The following is a 14,982-nucleotide window of genomic DNA, read 5'->3' as shown; positions in this document are numbered from 1 at the left end:
CACTTCTTGGTGTTACCAGCGTCAGTGGGATCCGGTTAACTGTTCAGTAAACACAGTATTCGAGTTTCTGCAAGAACGCTTTGTATCAGGTCTATGTCCTTCCACGCTTAAGGTATACGTGGCGGCCATTGCGGCTTTCCACACCTGGTGGGTAGTACATTTTTGGGTCGCGACCCCCTGATCACTCGTTTCCTTCGTGGCACTTTGAGGCTGAGGCCTGCAACTTGCACTAGGGTGCTGGCTTGGGACCTGGCAATAGTTCTAGAAGGCCTTTCTGGGGCTCCCTTCGAGCCCTTAGTTCCCCTTCAGGGACTACCGCTGCGTGTAATCGCAGTGGGAACGCCCTCAGCGTGACGCGTCTGAAGCATGAATGAAATCAGTCAATGGAGAGAATGAGCGTACGGCGAGTGACGTCATCGACCAGGAAGCTATAAATATCCCCTGAGCACACAATACGCCAGCTTTTTGTACTTCAGCAAGCTCTGTGTGTGTCTGAATCTGTCGATTGTGTTTGTCTGCTTTGTCAGGAGTTTATCACTATATACACTACCGTTCAAAAGTTTGGGGTCAGTGAGAATTTTATTTTTATTTTTTGGAGGAAAGAAATCAATACTTAATTTGATCGAAAGTGACAGTAAAGACATTTATAATGTTACAAAAGATTCTATTTCAAACAAATGCTGTTCTTTTGAACTTCCTATTCATCAAAGAATCCTAAAAATAAAAAATAAACTGTACAACTGACAGACCAACAACTGTTTCAACATTGATAATAATAATAAATGTTTCTTGAGCATCAAATCCTCATATTATACTGATTTGTGAAGGATCATTTGACACTGAAGACACTGACACTGGTGATGCTGAAAATTCAGCTTTGATCACAGGAATAAATTACACTTTACTATATATTCACACAGAAAACAGCTGATTTACACTGGAATAATATTTAATACTATAACTGATTTTTGTTGTATTTTTAATCAAATAAGCGCAGCCATGGTTAGCAGAAGAGAATTCTTTTAAAAGTATTTAAAATCGTACCGACCCCAAACTTTTGAACGGTAGTGTATATATTATATAAAAAAACTAATATGAGCGAGCAGTATAAGAAGTGTGTTCCCCCCTGTACTCGATACATCACGGGTGGGGATTCACACGAGCTATGTGTGGCTTGTTTGGGAGTGCAGCATGCCCAGTCGGCTCTCGAGGGAGTCGATTGTGAGCATTGCGAGCGCTTTCCTCTGAGAACTCTGCACTCGCGGCGATCGTTCTTCGAGGAGAGTGGTTTGCTGCGAGCTCCCCAAGGCTCGGGTCCCGCTTCTGTTGAGGCAGAGCGGCGGCGCTTGTCTTGGGGTTCGCAGATGGATCTCACTGGCGACGTTGAGACGGGCCCCGCCCTATCTCAGCTTTCTCCGGCGGGATCCAGTGCCTCTCACCCGGCTTTGGAAGCACGCGCTGCGGCGGTTACTTCTGCCCGGGTGGAGGCACATGATGATGTTGAATTAATATTATCCAGTTCTGAGGAGCTGGATGTCGAAAGTTTGGCATCAGAGGAAACTAGTTTGTCACATTATACTGCAAATGAAGAAGGTTTGATGGATGTGTTATCTAGGGCTGTTGAAAAGCTCAGTATCGAGTGGCCAGCTGATAGACAGGAGTCTAGTAATAAAAGTAAACTAGATGTTAGATTTCTGTCTGCACGACCTCAACCTTCTCGCCGGTGCTTACCGTTCTTCCCCGATTTTCATGCTGAGGTTTCAAAGACCTGGGTTAGACCGGTTTCTAGCAGAATTTACACAAATCAGTCCAATGCTTTTGGTAACATTGTTGGTGCTAAATCTGCTGGTTGTGTGACGATGCCGGAGGCGGAGGAGACGCTCGCGAGCTATCTCTCTCCAGCTTCATCATCTTCACTTAAAGCACCGGCTCTGCCCTCTAAACCACTAAAAAATACTTCTGTGTTAGTGGGGAAGGCTTACTCGGCGGCGGGTCAGGCGGCTGCATGTCTACACACTATGGCCATTATGCAGGCTTATCAGGCTGACCTGCTTAAAGATGCGTGTGTAGGGGGGGAAATTTCTGTTGAAATGATTAATGAGCTCAGGCAGACTGCTGATCTCACTCTCCGGGCCACCAGGGAGACAGCTAAATCTATCGGCCGGTCTATGGCAGCCATGGTGGCCACAGAGAGACACTTGTGGTTGAGTCAGACCTCTATGAAGGAAAAAGATAAGACTCTCCTTTTAAATGCTCCAGTTTCGCCTATGGGCCTCTTTGGTGACGCTCTTCTTTCTGTCACGGAGAGGTTCCAGGAAGAGAAGAAACAGGCGGCTGCTTTTCAGAAATTTGTGCCCCTTAAAGTGCGTGTCGCTGGAGCTGCTGAGCGAGGGCAGTCCCAGTCGCCGAGTACCTCAAAAAGAGCGCAGCAGAAACGAAGTGTCGCGTCTCGTGCCCCCCCCCCCCCCCCGCAGAGAAACTGGAGGGACGAGGCGGGGCGCTTTCCGGCGCGACCTTCCCGCGGTAGGGCTGATCTGAGGACAGTCATTATCGCCAAGAAGGCCGCGTCGAAAAAATCCTGACGTACTGAACGTCAGGACTCTGAGGGTGGTCCCCATCGTGAAAGACTTGAGTTCACTGCACAAAAACACGGTGCCCTGTCTTTCCCGATGCCCTCAGGGGTCTGCTCTACTTACCCTGCCTTTACAGGGCGTAGAGAGACTCGGCGAGCGATTTCCCGAGGGAAGCTCGCCCCCTCCGAGGAGGGTTGTGGAGTGCCCAGACCAGTTGTTCCCTGCCAGTGTGTTACAGGGCGCTGTGTCTGTCACTCGGGATGTTCATCCAGAGGCCAGCCTCGAGAGGCTGGTTCCCTTAGTAGAGTTCCTGGTGGAATGGAAAATTCATCCCAATGTTTCTCAATGGGTCCTGAATACTATAGAGAACGGGTACGCTATTCAGTTCAGAACACGTCCACCTCGGTTCAGAGGGGTTCTGCCCACAGTGGTGGGCCCCGAGCAGGCTCTGGTATTAGAACAGGAGGTAAAAACTCTGCTGCAAAAAGGGGCTATAGAACGGGTTCCCCCACCCAGCAGGGAGTTAGGATACTACAGCCGGTACTTCATCAAAAAAAAAAAAAAAAATCCTGACGTGCTGAACGTCAGGACTCTGAGGGTGGTCCCCATCGTGAAAGACTTGAGTTCACTGCACAAAAACACGGTGCCCTGTCTTTTCCGATGCCCTCAGGGGTCTGCTCTACTAACCCTGCCTTCACAGGGCGTAGAGAGACTCGGCGAGCGATTTCCCGAGGGACGCTCGCCCCCTCCGAGGAGGGTTGTGGAGTGCCCAGACCAGCTGTTCCCTGCCAGTACGTTACAGGGCGCTGTGTCTGTCACTCGGGATGTTCAAATCAGATCCGAGGACTGGTTTGTCACGATAGATCTAAAGGACGCTTACTTCCATGTATCTATCCTCCCTCAACACAGGAAGTTCCTGAGGTTCGCTTTCGGGGGCGAAGCGTACCAATATTGGGTTCTTCCGTTCGGCCTAGCACTGTCACCCCGAACATTCACGAAGTGTATGGAGGCTGCTATAGCCCCGCTGAGGTTACAGGGCATCCGCATTCTGAACTATATAGACGATTGCTTGATTCTAGCTCAATCGGAACAACAGGCGGTTCGGCACCGAGATGTCGTTCTTGCTCATATCAAGTGACTGGGGCTGAGGCTCAACGCCAAAAAGAGTGTTCTTTCTCCATTACAGAGAACCACTTTTCTAGGTGTAGTGTGGGATTCAACGACGATGCAGGCACGATTGTCACCTGCTCGTATTGCTTTGATTCTCGCCGCAGTAGATCAGGTCAAGCTAGGCCAGTCATCCACGGTAGAGACTGTTAGGTCTCATGGCAGCTGCGTCCAACGTGATACCTTTTGGCCTATTGCACATGGGACCGTTATAGTGGTGGCTCAGAACCAAGGGATTCTCCCCGAGGGGAAATCCGCTTCGCATGATCGTGAGTTCGCGACGGTGTCATCGCGCCCTGATCATGTGGAAAGATCCTTGGTTTCTGTCCCAAGGCCCTGTGTTAGGAGCTCCTTGTCGTTGCGTTATGCTAACGACAGATGCCTCTCTCACGGGTTGGGGGGCGATCATGGATGGTCGCCCGGCTCAGGGTCTGTGGGAGGACCATCATCGTCTGTGGCACATAAACTGTCTAGAGATGTTGGTGGTGTTTCAGGCTCTGAAACACTTCCTCCCAGACCTAAGGGGCCACCATGTTCTTGTCCGGACAGACAACACATCGGTGGTTTCTTATATCAACCATCAGGGGGGTCTGCGTTCTCGCCCGCTTTACAAACTGGCATGTCAGATCCTTCTATGGTCCCAGGGGAAAATTCTTTCTCTGAGAGCTATTTATCTCCCGGGGTATTTAAATCAGGGGGCAGACATCCTGTCAAGACAGGGGCCGAGGCCCGGGGAATGGAGTCTTCACCCCGAGGTGGTGGAACTCCTATGGAAACATTTCGGTCGTGCCGAGGTAGACCTATTTGCTTCTCGAGAAACATCACACTGCCCGCTGTGGTTCTCTCTCAGCCATCCAGCCCCGCTGGGGTTGGATGCAAAGGTACATCCGTGGCCGAGGTCACGTCTGTACGCTTTTCCCCCGATCGCTCTGCTCCCGGGAGTTCTGGAGACGGGCTCAGTCTCCTGCTAATAGCCCCGTTCTGGCCGGCCCGAGTATGGTTTGCGGACCTCTCCCCTGGAGATACCGATCAGGAGAGATCTGCTCTCTCAGGCGAGCGGGTCGATCCTAAAAAAAAAAATCACCCCCGCCCAGAGCTATGGAGGCTGTGGGCTTGGCCTCTGAGGGGGCCCAGCTCATAGATTCTGGTCTCTCGGCTGAGGTCGTTGAGACCATCCTCCAATCCAGAGCTCCCTCCACGAGGAAGTTATATGCCGCGAGGTGGAAACTTTTCACCTCTTGGTGTGGAGAGCGCCAGCAGGACCCAGTTAACTGCCCGGTCGGTGCTGTACTGGATTACCTGCAGGACCGTCTCTCCACAGGGTTATACCACTCCACACTGAAGGTGTATGTGGCGGCCTTAGCTGCTTACCACACCCCTTCAAGTGGAGGTTCCCTCGGGAAACACCCACTTATGTCTCGCTTCCTTCGTGGCACCTTGAGGCTGAGGCCTGCAGTTCGCATGAGGGTACCAGCTTGGGATCTGGCCATCATCTTAGAAGGTCTCTCCCTTGCTCCTTTCGAGCCCATCGAGGAAGTTTCGGAAAAGTTTCTTACTCTTAAGACTATCCTTCTTCTCGCTATCTCATCTCTAAAAAGAATTGGAGATATTCAAGCACTTTCGGTGGCTCCCTCGTGCCTGGAATTTGCTCCTGGTATGGTTAAGGCCTTTCTCTGTCCGAGACCAGGTTATATTCCTAAGGTGCCAACTACTTTTGTTAGACCTATAGTTCTGCAGGCTTTCTGTCCTCCACCTTTTCTGACGTCAGACCAGAGGAAACATAATTTGTTGTGCCCAGTTTGGGCTTTAGATGCTTACGTCCACAGAGCTGCCCTGTGGAGGAGATCGGAACAACTGTTCGTCTTTTTGGGTCACCTAAGAAAGGGTGTCCTGCATCTATGCAAAGGATGAGCAAGTGGGTGGTCGAGGCCATCTCACTTGCTTATGGTTCGGCCCATCAGCCTTCACCTTTGGCTGTAAGGGCTCATTCCACCCGGAGTATGGCTGCTTCTACAGCTCTTCTGTCAGGAGCTTCTCTTCAGGACGTTTGTGATGCGGCAGGCTGGTCCTCACCGCACACTTTCGTTAGATTTTATTCCCTCGATCTTAGCTCCACTCCCGGGGCTCAGTTTCTCTCGTCGGTTTGTGTCTCCTAATGACACACGACGGGGATTTGGTCGTATGGGGATGTGGGTATTGCGTTCCCACTGCCATTACACGCAGCGGTAGTCCCTGAAGGGGAACGTCCCGGGTTACGTATGTACGCTGCGTGTCCTGGCATACTCTCGGCATCCCCTTGGGTCGCTTGCTTCAGTAACTTTTAAGCTGGCGTATTGTGTGCTCAGGGGATATTTATAGCTTCCTGGTCGATGACGTCACTCGCCGTACGCTCATTCTCTCCATTGACTGATTTCATTCATGCTTCAGACGCGTCACGCTGAGGGCGTTCCCACTGCGATTACACGCAGCGTCCGTCCCTTCGGGGAACTAGGGTAACATACGTAACCCGGGACGATTTGGTCTCAGAGAAGTTCCTTTCTTTTAAGACTATTCTGCTAGCTATTCTGCTAGCTATTTCGTCCCTATAAGAGTCAGACCTTCAGGCCCTTTCGGTCCCCACCTGCCTTGAGTGCACCGGGGATGGCCAAGGCAAACATGGATATGTTCCAAAGGTGCCTACCATTATTCCGAGGCCTATTGTGCTGCAGGTTTCTGTCCTCCCCTATTTTTCGGACCAGGAAAAGCTGAACCTCTTGTGCCTAGTGCGAGCACTGGACACTTATGTTCATCGGACTTCTCTGTCGAGAAAATCCAACCTATTGAGCAAATAGATGGTCGAGACTATTCTTCTTGCTTGTGAGTCTTCTGGCCAACCATTTGGTGGTCAGGGCTCATTCCACTAGGAGTATGGCTTCTAAGCGTATTATCTGGAGTTCTCTCCAAGACGTTTGTGATGCGGCGGGCTGGTCCTCACCGCTCACATTCGTGAGGTTTTACAGCTTGGACCTGGATGCTGCCCCAGGATCCCAGGTGCTTGGTGCAGTGTGACAACAGGCTGACACTCAGGCATTTGAAAGTCTGGCGTTTTGGGTATTCTCGTTCCCAAAGCGTCGTTGACGCATCGCGAGTTCCCTCGAAAGGGAACGTCTCAGGTTACGACTGTAACCATAGTTCCCTGAGAAAGGGAACGAGACGATGCGTCACCCTGCCATACTTCCTGCATCCCTGTGATCGGCTTGCTTTGGCGATTTAGAAGCTAATGCCGGTTTGCACCGGATGTGCTTTTATCCCTTCCTGGTCATGACGTCACCCGCCCGTGACGCTCATTCTTTCCATTGGACTAGTTGACATTGATGCTCAGACGCATTCACGCTGGGGGCGTTCCCAAAGCGTCGTTGACGCATCGTCTCGTTCCCTTTCTCAGGGAACTATGGTTACAGTCGTAACCTGAGACGTTTTGTTTATATAGCCCAATATCATTAATCACAATCCAAACAACATCCATCCATATTAGTTAAGCACTTGAAAATACAGCTTTATTTTCCTATAAATCATTAAAAGGTCTAAAGTTTTATTATAAAATATTAATTTATTCTGATAAAAAATCTGTTATGGTAATTTCTTAATTTTTGTCAGGAAAGCTTATGCATCTGTAACTGGTCCTAATCGAAGGTTTACACGCACAGTTCTTGCTGCCTGGCCTATGTCCGTTACACTCTAAACTAAACCATCCGGGTAAACGGCACCAAATGTAACCAGTCCTACTCGACCCGCTCCAAGCAGGATTTAAACCAAGGTCTCTGGCGTGTGGGAGGCAGGCCAAGGAATGCTAAAGACCGTAGCCATTAGCGTCAGTAGCTAGCACGCCTCTTGAGGCCAGGGGAGTGAGGTTTGCATGCACAGCTCTTACGGCCTAGGTCTGTTACACATCCACTGAGAGAAAAAACTCCTGTACACTTCTCTACACCTGAGAAAAACTTATGGATTTGCATTTGTTTAATTCAAATTTCCTTAGAGGGAAGTATTATTTTTACTATTTTTCCCAAAATAGAGTGTTGTGAGCATTAGTGACTACACATGTGATTTAATGTCTGTTTCATTCATATTTGTAGACAGAGTGCAGAGTTGAAAGTCCACAAATGAGGCAATAGAAGTCATAAAACATATGAGGTTCAAGGAAATCCCTTATATGGACAAGGACAGTTTTGACTGATGAAATATGAAGACAATAAACATAAAACTGCGACTATTTTGGTTTATCTGTGTTTTTCTAGACATCTCTGGTATTTTCATTAGAATAAAGTAAAATTATAAAGCAATGCTATTCGACATAGCTTTTATCACTGCATAGAATACTATAAAACTAGAAAGTAGGCTACATTTCCTGAAGAAAATGTGTGTGGTGCTTGCAGTGGCAAAACTCAGCCCTGGGCAGATGCTAACATGTTGTGATACCATGATATACCACGGTCTAGTATGATTTGCCATGATGTAATGTACATCTACAATCTGTTTTTTTTTGTTTTTTTTTTGGATAAAATTAATACTATTCGATCTTTTATCCCCAAATTTTAAAATTAACTCATCTGTTAATGACCCATGTTCAGTCCGCTTAACTGAGTTTGAGCCTATTTCTTCTTCTTTTCTTGTGGACCTTTTCCATAAAATGAAGCTTTCCTCTTGCTCATTTTCTCTTGGGTGTAGTGCCTCCTCGTCTCCTTATGGAAGTGCTGGGTGTAGTTGAACCTTTTGTTTTGACAATTATAAATAGTAGCCTCTCTCAAGGCACTGTTCCATCAATCCTGAAACATGCAGTAGTGAATCCACTTTGTAAAAAGGCCAATTCAGATCCTTATGTTTTGGATAACTATCGAGTTGAGTAACTGCCTCTTATCAACTCTAACAACTTGTCAGTGTTCAACAAGAGTAAGGAATACGATTATGAGTGCTGCCTTTAACACGTCGCACTTACGCCAGTAAGTGGAAGCTGTTTGTCTCCTGGTGCACAGATCGTGCTCTCAACCCAGTTGATTGCCCTATTAGTGAGGTGTTGGACTTCCTGCTATACTTGTTGGATGCTGTACGTTCTCCAGCCACGCTTAAAGTGTTTGTGGCTGCCCTGTCAGCTTATCGGGATCATATGGAGCAGGTGTCAAAATAGGTAAAAATAGGTTAGTGGTGGCTTTTCTTAAGAAAATAACCTATGAACCAACCTCGGTTAAAGTCACATGTGACTGAATTGATACGAGATTCTCGATGTGATGCGTGAGACATGTAATGAATGGCCTTAATCAAATACCCCTAGTCATCAGAAAACCTTCCTCCTCTCCCCTGTTGTCATCGGCCCTAAAACCAGTTCTCTTCAAAGGCCGTTATCACCTCTGCTCCCCTGAACGATCTCAGCAAGAGAAGGCCGTTTTCACCTCTGCTCCCCTGAACGATCTCAGCTAGAGACTGTGTCTGCAACCCTCAAAGACAGCACAGGAGACCAGACAACACTAGCCATTTGGTCAAGACTATTTCATTTAATTTCATTCATTTCACGTTTATTGTCATTGTCATCCAGAGAACAGCAACGAAATTGTGTTCGGAGCATACAACAACCATACATGGTGTATTAAAGTGCACTAACAAATAAATAATAAAAAACCCCTGTGTAAACATGGCACATCAAAAGTATATAGTTGTTAAGACACAGAACCAGTGACATTCACTCTTGATAGCAGCAAGAGGCTTTACAAAACAACTTAAAATATAGAGATAGAGATAAACTTCCAATACACAAGGACACTTACTCCATTCATACCCACACGCCTTCTCAAATGTTTATAGTATTTCTCCTGTGTTTTATGCATGTCCCTATGTTTTATTACTTATGACTAGTTATGATTCTTTAGTTATGTTAGAGTAACTTCCAATGTTGATATCCAAAGAAGATGTATCACTGCTTTAATGTCTTCAAATCCCCTCTTTCTTGGTATCAAAATAATCCTCTTTTGATTTTATAATCAATGGTGTACAATATGTTATGATAAATTGCATCAGGATATTTTTACCATACTTTTGTGTAAAGACTGCACAAATTCGCCATGCCACCATGAACATGCAAATGGGGATAAGATGGAACAAAGACTTTCTCCAGGTCATCTTAGATTGGTCACCTCACCAAATGTGTGTGAACTGATAGGACCCTTAAAAGTATCTGATTAGGTCAGATCTTTGCTCAATCTCTTTGAGACACCATCCTCCTGTCTTCTTCCGGCAACTTCATCTTCAAGTTAACTTCTTTGGATTCAACGTGGACCACCCCAAGAACCCAAACGAATGCGTCAGAGCACTCCTGGCAAAAATCTTCAAGAATCTCCTGCATCTGGACTTGTTCAGCAACCAAAACCAATGCAAGTACCCGTTTTCAGCCTTTAGATGCGTTTCTAAGTTATTGTGCCCCTTTAAGGTGACCCTGATTCTCTGATATTTTTCGTAGCTTCTCTCTCTCTCTTTCTTCACTTTACTTTCTTGATTCTGTATACAATCTTTGCTTAGTTTAGTTGTGTGTGTAGCCTACCGTAGTTTCATTTATTAAACCATTATATTCACATCTTATTGTCTCTGTGTTTGCCACTCACAAAAATATCAAAGTCGCTTAAACATCTTGATCTAGCTACCTATGCTATTACCCTGCTACTTGATTTACTTTAGCTGGAAAAGGTTATTCTTTCTTGGCCAGAAAGATAATAGGCCCTATTTTAACGTTCTGAAACGCAAGTGTCAAAGCGCAAAGCGCAAGTAACTTTGTGGGCGGATCCCGGCGCTGTTGCTATTTTCCCGGCGGGATAAATGCCTCTTGCGCCTGGCGCAAATCTAAAAGGGGTTGGTCTGAAGTAGCTTCATTATTCATAGGTGTGGTTTGGGCGTAACGTGAAATAAACCAATCAGAGCGTCATCTCACATTCCCTTTAAGAGCAGGTGCGCATGTTGCATGGCGGATTGCTATTATAACGGCGGATTTACCAGGCGCGCGCCAGGAGCGGTTCACAGCAGAACAGACCGACGTTCTTGTCAGGACCGTGAAAGACAGAGAAGTGACGTTGTATGGGGATGGGAGAAACCCACCCAAATCAGCGTCGGTTAAACAGGCGTGGGAGGAAAAAAACTACATTTTTTTTATATCTTCATGGACACCACAATGATTTCCCTCATGTGTTAATATTTTTCCTTGTTATAATGTAGCCTATGATTTGCAAAAATAAAAACTGCTGCATCTGTGTTGATGAGAGAATCAAAGTGTATGCGCGTTGTGCACCCGCTACATTATGGCCAAGCATGCGCGCTTAAAATAGCATTATGAACAACGCGCAACGCGCCACTGACTTTAGACTAGGTTTTTTTCTGGTCAGTGGCGGAATTGTTTTCTGGAACAGCAAAATAGCACTAGGGAATGTTTGCGCCGAAACACGCCTCCTTTTTGCGCCGACCCGCCCAGGGAGCGGAAGTTCATTTCCTAGTTTAGCGACGTGCGTCTGTGGAGGGAAAAGCCCGCTTTGCGCGGCTGCAAAATAGGAATGATACATGCGTCAGTGTACAAAGTCATTTGCGCCGGGTGCAAGATAGGGCCCTATAAGTTAAGTTGGAATGCCCACATCAGACATATAACTACTAAAGTCTCCAAAAGCATTGCTATAATTAGTAGAGTTAAACGGTAACGCTTCCTTTTACAGTCCTGTTACCCATGTACTTACTATGTTATTATAGTAATTATAATTACTGGGTAATAACTAGGTACTAACCCTGAACCTACCCCTAAACCTACCCCTAACCCATGTACTTACCTTATATTAGCCAGTACTTTCTAGGTAAGTACACTGTAAGTACACGTAAGTACTGTACTGTAAAAGGAAGCGTTACCAGTTAAACATATCCTTGATTATAATGCACTCCATACCTTGTATTGTTCTTTAATACAGCCATATCTAACCTACTGTGTAGAGGTATGGGGCAATAATTACAAAAATGTAATACAGTCACTTTTTTTGCTACAGAAAGGAGCTGTACGAATTACACACAAGGTCGCCTATTTTGAGCACACAAATCCTCTCTTTCTCAAATCAAAGGTATTAAAAATGCAGGATCTTGTAAAATTATATAATGCACAGTTCATGTTCAAAGTGCATCACTATTTATTACCTGTGAACATTCAAAATATGTTTTCTCAAAAAGAGCAGTCGTACAGTTTGAGAGGATTTGGAAACTTTGTGGTCCCAACTTTGTGGTAAGGGGGTTACTTTGTGGAATAATCTGGGGCCGGAATTAAAGCATTCACAATTTCAAACGTCTTTATAAACAAAAGGTCTGGTCCCTTTACAATGGTAATGAGGTTTGATTGTATTCATATTGTGTGGAGTGTTGGATTAGTTTATTTACCCTTGTGGTATTCCATCTACCATTGTTAGTAGCTGTATGTTATTGTTGTGGTATTCCGTCTACCATTGTTGGTAGCTGTATGTTATTGTTATGTACCCTTGTGGTATTCCGTCTACCATTGTTGGTAGCTGTATGTTATTGTTATGTACCCTTGTGGTATTCCGTCTACCATTGTTGGTATTTGATAATCACTGTTACCTGAGGTAATATTTGTATATTATGAATATGTGTGGTTTTGCACGTGTGCAACTACAATACTGTTTCTCAATGAGCTACTATTATTACTATTATTTATTTTATACATATATATATCTTTTTCTTCTTTTTTTTCTCTCTCTTTGCGATTATTGAAGGAAGCTGCTATTTTGTTTGTAAAAATTCTTTGACAGACTGGGGTGGGGTTCAATAAGTTTTACTTCTCCCCACTCCATTTCAAGCATAAGTGTATAAGTTATTATTATTATTACTATTGTTGTATATCTTTTCTGTTGTTACACTCTTTGCTTGAAAAAATAAATAAATAAAAATAAATAAAAAACTCTTCAGACTCTTCAGATTCAGACTCTTGATTCATCCACCATCCACCTTCAGCCAGGTTGCCTGTCAAAGTCCCTGCGTCACTCTCCCGCCCCTGTGTGTCGTGTTGGTGTGGACCAGACCTTCTGTTCATTTCTAAATAAACATAATTTTACCTGCTATTGCCTTCTCTCTCGTTTTCCTGACAAATATGTTACCCACTTCAATATCATAGTTTCATGATAAACAGAAATGTACTCATTTTGATCCTTGGCTCTTGGGTTTTGAGTTTAGTAGGGCCCTTAATGATAGTCATTCGAGCATACCCTCTTCCTTATTGTGCAGAAAACACCATTATACACTGTTACTGTGATCACGTTTCCATTACAACACTGGCATGCACAGACAGAGCACTGTATAGTGTTCCAGCTCTCATTTATGCCCTTGTAGTACTGGTGCTATTATTGTTTTCTCATACTGCTTAATCTTTGTAGCAGTTATGCAAATTTCAAGTCCTCGTGGAAGGATGAAGACTTTCTCCACGTGCAGTCCTCAGCTCATCATAATTGCTCTCTATTTTCTACCCAGGTGTTTTATTTTTTTGTTTGGCAACATTGGTATAAAGTTCAGTACTGATTTGCGATTAGTCATTGTTATGATGTATAACCTACTCTCACCCATGATCAACCCCCTTATTTATTGTTTGAGAACAGAAGAGGTAAAAAATGCATTAGGAGATCTATTTAAAAAGAAACAAATTTCTATTCCTTTACAGCTGCTCTAATGTGCTTTATCCCTTGAGCTGTACAAACTGTTGTCAAACTCTAGATAATATCCTCATATTCCTAATACAGATCAGATAATACTGGAAGCATAAAACAGATTCCAGTAGGTCTTGTTAACTAACAATGAGCAATACATTATATATTATTTAATAATCTTTGTTAATAAAAATCCAGCTGTTCATTGATTGTTCATGTTAGTTCACAGTAACTAATGTTAACAAATACAACATTTTATTGTATTAATGAACATTAAGATTAACAAATGCTGTAGAATTATTGTTTATTCTTAGTTAACTCATGAAACCTTATTGTAAAGTGTTACCAAAATTCACACCCATTTGAATTACACAACAAAATGAAATTAACTAATAAAAATGTGATGCATATTTGAGAGTAATACATAACTGAAACAGGGAAGAAAGGGGTAAAAAAATCATGGCATAGATTACTTTTAACTATTTGCATCTATTTGACTTTTATATAAATAATCATATTTTTAAAATGCATTTATTGATGCTTAGCAAAAATCTGTTCACTGTGACAATTAAATTTACTCAGTTAAAAGGAACATGATTAAAATATGGCAAGCTGTGGACCAAATAATATTCAATTAGTTAAAATATATTAGATAATGCATGCTGATTATAAAAGTGAAAGAGTAATATAGTGCATGTACATTGAATATTTTTTTTTCTTTATTTCCTGGTGGTGTTTGGCTCATTTGGTAATGGGGATTGGAGTATTTCATGGAACTTTCAGGTGATTTTTTTTTCCCGATGGACCTGAATAGTCTGACTGAAAATGAGTATTGTGATGGTGGGAAGTTACATACTTGTTTGAGAATGGAGAAGCATAGACTCATGCCAATGAATTACTAATGCACTCATTAAAACTAATAATTAAAATTGAGTTGTTAAATTTAAAGTAATTTAATTTTAAACTGTTTTGGCCTATTCTCAACTCAAAAATTTGTATCTCAGCTATATGCTACTTCATAGCTCTTACTGTAGACTGTCAACAATTGTGGTCACTCAATATATCATGCCATTTAAGGGATTATGAGGTTTTATTTCAAACTACAGCAAGACTCAAGCATGTTAGAGTTGTCAAAGAAATCAAACTGTTTCCATGAAAAAAAAAAAGAAAACCATGCAGCAATGAGACTGGAGAAACTCCAAAAACACGTCATCCTGTGGGGAGGTGTCTTTGGTTTTGGAGAGTGATGATAAACAGTGTCTTTTTCGTTGTCAGATGGATCCACAGAGAGAGGGACAATTTATGTCATACCTATGGCATATGCACACGACAGATTATTTTTTTGTTTGTGCATTAATACAATTGGTGATTCAGTGAAACTTCTCCAGTTTGGTGGTCAAAGTCAAATGAATGCAAATTTAATAGATTATGCTATTGAAATCTAAATAGTTTCCACAGAGGTATGTACTGTATGTGAACTATCATCTTATCAATATAATCTGTACTTTATAAAGTCAGTAATTGTTAAAAATGTTTGGATGTTG

At 43.9% G+C, this 14,982-nt stretch overlaps 1 pseudogene; it reads left to right on the top strand.

Annotated features, from left to right (window-relative positions):
- Positions 1-1,859: 1,859 nt before the first annotated feature.
- On the top strand, positions 1,860-13,461 carry LOC130105808 (olfactory receptor 8K5-like; annotated as a pseudogene).
- The last annotated feature ends 1,521 nt before the right edge of the window (positions 13,462-14,982 follow it).

The sequence above is a fragment of the Rhinichthys klamathensis genome, unplaced genomic scaffold (genome assembly GCF_029890125.1).
Source record: "Rhinichthys klamathensis goyatoka isolate OS25496 unplaced genomic scaffold, OSU_Roscu_1.1 h1tg000329l_1, whole genome shotgun sequence".
NCBI lineage: Eukaryota > Metazoa > Chordata > Actinopteri > Cypriniformes > Leuciscidae > Rhinichthys > Rhinichthys klamathensis.
The sequence above is the reverse complement of the archived record's forward strand: the minus strand, read 5'-3'. Positions and strand labels throughout refer to the sequence as shown.